The sequence below is a fragment of the Erythrolamprus reginae genome, chromosome 3 (assembly GCF_031021105.1).
Source record: "Erythrolamprus reginae isolate rEryReg1 chromosome 3, rEryReg1.hap1, whole genome shotgun sequence".
NCBI lineage: Eukaryota > Metazoa > Chordata > Lepidosauria > Squamata > Dipsadidae > Erythrolamprus > Erythrolamprus reginae.
Genome location: NC_091952.1, coordinates 8,679,152 through 8,685,125, shown reverse-complemented (window position 1 = coordinate 8,685,125; position 5,974 = coordinate 8,679,152). Strand labels below are relative to the sequence as shown.

Genomic DNA, 5,974 nt, shown 5'->3' with positions numbered 1-5,974 from the left:
AACAAGAGCAATGTAACCACAAATCTAATAATTTTTTTTTAAAAAAAACTAAAAACCCCATTATTAAAAGCAAACACACATACAAACATTCCATGTATAAACTTTATAGGCCCAGGGGAAATGTGTCAGTTCCCCCATGCCTGACGGCAGAGATGGGTCTTAAGAACTTTACGAAAGGCAAGGAGGGTGGGGGCAGTCCTGATTTCCAGGGGGAGCTGGTTCCAGAGGGTCGGGGCCACCACAGAGAAGGCTTCTTCTTCTTCTTCCTTCAGCAGTGACTGTCCTCCTTCTCTTCTTCCTCCTCCTCTTCCCACCCAAAATTCAGAACTTTTATTTCTTTCCTAATGGGTTTGCACGCAATATTTGCTTTTAAATTGATCCCCCTGAGAAAAAAAGACCATTGGAAATATGTTTTTTCCGATGGTCTTAGGCAACTCCTGTGAAAGCGTTGTTTGACTCTCAAAGGGATCGTGACCCACAGGTTGAAAATTGCTGCTCTATATAATTTCAGATAAATGCTTGTGCAAAACTTTTTCTGTTATTGGAGCACCCGCCACAACTTCTGCAGGGAAACCCCTTCCCCTGATTAATTGTTCTGTCAGGAAATGTCTCCTTAATTATAAAATAATATAATTATAATTATATTTTTAGGGAAATTGTTTGACCTCTTCCATAAATCATGTCACGATTTTATCGTTGGTTAATGCTTTGGGTTGCTGTATTTATTTTTCAGATAACTTGTTATGCAGTTCTTTTAAAACTTAGTTTGTCACCCAGAATCACGCACTGTATATGAGATGGACAGCTATATAAATTGATAAATAATTAAATTAGTACTGTAATTACTAATAAATCAGTACTTTGTCAATACTAAAGAAAACAATAACTTCCAAAACTAAAGGCCATCAAATCCAAATAATAATAATAATAATTTTTTTTTAAATTAAAAATCCAAAATTGATATTTTGCGTATTAGAAATTAAAACGGAGAAATTTTAAAATATGCATTTGATTTTGCAGATGCCTACAGAGTCCAGATTACCCTTGGAAAAGCACTGGTCTAGATGATGTTTATTACATTTATATATTTATACTTACCGTATATTTATATATTTATTTGCCCAAGATCCTCTTTCTCCTTCCAGAGAGACTGAAGAAATAAAACAGTTTCCAATTTGCTTCAGTGGAATTTGCAAATAAGATCATTAAACCCTGGAGAGCTCCTCCTCATTGGCTCTCGTGAAAAAGATCCAACTAAGCGAAGGTTCAGTCTGGAATTAACCCCTCCCATCCGAGAAAGTGATCTCATTCTCCCCAGCCACTCCCTAATGAAAAGAACACCTGTAGGTCCCCGGTGAGAGGTGGCAGAAGCAAAGGTGGATTCCAACCCGTTCGGACTGGTTATCACAGAACTGGTAGCAATCTGCTGGTGACATCACAATGATGTCATGAAGCCCGATTGGTCGGTGCTGGTCTATGGAGACTGCCACCTTTTTTTAAAAAAAATTTTTTTAAAAAAAATTGATTTTTTGTTTTAATTTGGGGGAATTTTTTTGTTTTTTGTTTTCTCCTGCACTGCCATCTTGTTTTGGGCTTTTGTGGGGCGCCTTTCCCCCCTGATGTTTTGCTACTGCACATGCTTGTGGGTACAGCGCACACATGCCCATGAGGTGCGCCCACGCAGTGCAGGGGGAAGCGAACCGGCTGCGAGGTAAGTTACAACTTCTTAAAACCCACCTCTGCCATCATCACCTCGAGGTTCGACTACTGTAACGCTCTCTACATGGGGCTACCTTTGAAAAGTGTTCGGAAACTCCAGATCGTGCAGAATGCAGCTGCGAGAGCAGTCATGGGCTTCCCTAGGTATGCCCATGTTTCACCAACACTCCGCAGTCTGCATTGGCTGCCGATCAATTTCCGGTCACAATTCAAAGTGTTGGTTATGACCTTTAAAGCCCTTCATGGCACTGGACCAGAATATCTCCGGGACTGCCTCCTGCCGCAAGAATCCCAGCAACCGATTAGGTCCCACAGAGTGGGCCTTCTCTGGGTCCCGTCAACTAAACAATGTCGGTTGGCGGGCCCCAGGGGAAGAGCCTTCTCTGTGGCGGCACCGGCCCTCTGGAACCAACTCCCCCCAGAGATTAGAACTGCCCCTACTCTTCCTGCCTTCCGTAAACTCCTTAAAACCCACCTTTGCCGTCAGGCATGGGGGAATTGAAACACCTCCCCCAGGCTTGTTCAGTTTTATACATGGTATGCTTGTGTGTGTGTCTGTTTGTATATGGGGTTCTTTTAAATCTTTAAATATTTTAAAGCTATCTGAATTATTTATGATTTGTCATATCTTGTTGTGAGCCGCCCCGAGTCTTCGGAGAGGGGTGGCATACAAATCTAAATAATAAATAAATAATAAATAATAATGGGGGAACTGTTTGCGTGTATGTTTTTATATAAGGGGTTTCTTAGGTTTTTAATGTAAAATTGTTATTTTAGACTTAATATTAGATTTGTCATTGTATACTGTTTTATCACTGCTGTGAGTTGCCCCGAGTCTGCTGAGAGGGGCGGCATACAAATCTAATAAATAATAATAATAATTAATAATTAATAATAATAATAATAATAATAATAATAATAATAATAATAATAATAATAATAAGGCAGCTAAGTTAAACCCTGACCTTGGGAGCAGTTAGTGTGATTTCTTTTAGGAAAACTTTCTGGCATTCATATACTGCCATAATGTACATTTCTCCAATTCTTTGCTATCTCTATGGGTCAGGCACACATGCACAGAAATACACAGCAAACAGGGCTATATCATCATTGCTGTTTGCTGGGAGGCAAATTGCTGGGAGGCAAAGGCAGATTTTTTTTCTTTGTTTCTTCCCCTAAAACTAAGGTGCGTCTTATGTCCCCCAAAAATAGGGTAGTTCTGTTCCTCTTTCAATTAAGCTTTTAAGTGCTGGAATCTGCTGTGGGCTATTAAAGAATGACAGGGCTTCTCCTTTAGGGAAATATAATATTCTGCCTTTTTAATATTTAATTCTAACAGAATAGAATAGAATAAATAGAATAGAATAGAATAGAATAGAATACAGAATAGAATATAACAGAACAGAACAGGAGAATAGAATAAAATAGAATAGAATAATAGAATAGAACAGAACAGAGAATAGAATAGAGAATAGAACAGAATAGAACAGAATAGAACGAAATAAAATAGAATTCTTCTTATTGGCCAAGTGTAGTTGGACACACACAAGCCACTCTGAATCCACTTTGGAATGAGCGGCATATAAATACAAGAAATAAATAAATTTGTCTTGGTGTATAAGTTCTTGGTGAACATAAAAAACATACATTCAATTTCATATATAAAATATATAATATTTATATAAGTGCAGTATACACACAAACACACACAGTGCTCAAAAAAAATAAAGGAAACACTCAAAGTTCTTAAGCAGAGATACCACTGTATATTATAAAACATACATTTAATATTTAATTCTTCTAGAGGTAAGGACTTTCCATTTTCACAATTAGCATACAAAAGGCCTGAGGAACACAGGCCACAGGATACAATTACAGTACTACAGTACTAACTATACCGCCCCCCAAAACAAATCCAATAAACAAATAATTTCGAAAAGCTATGACAATAGCTCGCCTATAGGAGGAGGCAACCGCAACATTATAATGCCCTTTGATCGCGGATTAATAACCCGAGAAAATGGGACTTATTTCCAACATCTTAATCTATTTTCAGAACCATGTAAAGTAGCCCCACCAATTGGGGGGGGCCTCCAAAAATTGATCGAAACGAACTAAGGGTCCTCAGGATGGAAGGCTTGAGTCAAAAAACTAAGGATTTGTAGGTTTCGAAAAAAAATGGATACCAGTTTGCGCTTTGCGAGATCGATCCCTGCAACGATGCCTACCTATCATAATAGGGTGACCCCACTATCTTTAGACAAATACGTTACGTTGTATGTGTATTGTTAAGTATAGGAACAAACTGAACCCAGAACGGAAAAGATAATTTTCTGAACTGCAGTAACGACGGTGAAATTGCGGTCTTCTCGCCACGCAATGCATCATGGGTGCAGCCGAAGGGAAATTAGGCTTCTCGGGTCCATTGGAGGCTCCGCTCCGACTGCAGACCGTCGCTCGTGAGCCTGAGCACGACTGACGGCGGCGGGGGGGGGGGGGTCTGTTTTGCTCACGCTTTTACGCCGGAAACATTTGGAGAATTTCAACCCCATCCGGAGAATATAATTAAGTGCGGCAACAAAGGATCTTTCGTGGTCATTGTATTTATTTATTTTTAAGATTCAGGCACTCTGATAATGAATCATTTCATATCTCCCCCCCAAAAAACTTTTCGCCCTTGGTATCTTCCACATGTACCGGAACTGCATCTCCCAGGAATCCGAACAGTTTCCTTTTGGGTAAAGGAATTTTGGGAAATGTAGTCCAGATACATTTGCAAAGCGCTGGGTTTGGAAAGTTGGCTTGAGGAAGATGTGATCGCATATGCACCTTATTGCTTATTTGACCCCTATGACAATCCTTAAGTGCTGTACCTCATGATTCATGTATCTTTTTCTTTTATGGACACCGAGAGCATGTGCACCAAAGACAAATTCCTTGTGTGTCCAATCACATTTGGCCAATAAAGAATTCAATACATTTTTTCGGATTGATAGTCTGTTCTTCTTTCAATAAGCTCTTAGTAAGTGGTTCCCAATCTGGGGGTCGGGAGTCAGGACCCCTTTGGGGGGTCAAGCGACCATTTCACAGTGGTCGCCTAAGATCATGGGAAAGGGCAAATTTCCCCGGTGTTAGGATCTAAAGCAGAGGTCCCCAAACATGGCAACTTTAAGACTTGTGGACTTCAACTCCCAGAATTCTCCAGCCTGCATAGTTGGCTGGAGAATTCTGGGAGTTGAAGTCCACAAGTCGTAAAGTTGCCAAGCTTGGAGACCTCTGATCTAAAGCTTCTATTCTGGCGCCTTGGAACCCCTTTTTACAATCTGACCAATCAGGCATTTACAGTGGGAGCGTCCCTCTGACCTTCCTGCCAATCAGCTTAAAGCTCTATTGGGAGAATTGGGGCTAGACTTATGGTTGGGAGTCACCAAAACATGAGGAACTGTACTAAGGGGTCGCGGCATAAGAAAGGTTGAGAACCACGGTTTAAGCGATGGCATCAGGTGTGGGCTATTAAAGGACTTGGGGCTTTTCCTTTAGGGGAAATATAGTATTCTGCCTTTTTAATATTTCCCACAATTAGAAAGCAAAACATCACACCAACCCAGAGGAAGGCAAAGTTGACTTTTGTATAACACCATTTTCCACTTACAAAGCCGAGCCTCCAAAACTGTAACCGGAAAAGGCAGGGAGAAGCCTCTGTGAGGCCTCTCTAGGAATCTTTAGGTAGAGTGCTGTGCTGCAGACAACTGAAGCTGACTGTAGATCTGTAGGTCAGCGGTTCAAATCTCATCACAGGCTCAAGGTTGACTCAGCCTTCCAATCTTCCGAGGTGGGTAAAATGAGGACTTGGATTGTGGGGGCAAGAGGCTGGCTCTATTAAAAAAGTGCTATTGCTAACATGTTGTAAGCCGCCCTGAGTCTAAGGAGAAGGGCGGCATAAAAATCGAATAAATAAATAAATCATGGAAATCAAGGAGGGATTGGCCACGTGCCATTTAAGAAATGTATGACAATAGCTGTCCTAAAGAGGGCGATAGTTCTGTCTCTATACATGACGTAATAAAACCCTCCTGTCATGCACTTATAACACACCAAATAAACCAACACCAAAATCTATTTTTAGAACCAAGTAAGGGTAGCCCCACCGAAGCGAGGCCTCAAAAAATTAATCGTAACTCATAAATGTTCCTCTCCACGGAAATCTTTAGTAAAAGGCGAAAGATTTATACGATCTGAAGAGAAACCAGAGTAT

At 40.5% G+C, this 5,974-nt stretch overlaps 1 non-coding gene across 1 annotated transcript; it reads right to left on the bottom strand.

Annotated features, from left to right (window-relative positions):
• Window positions 1-5,859: 5,859 nt before the first annotated feature.
• LOC139166071 (U5 spliceosomal RNA) lies at window positions 5,860-5,974 on the bottom strand. Its single transcript, XR_011558879.1, has one exon. It is a non-coding gene; the product is annotated as a U5 spliceosomal RNA (small nuclear RNA).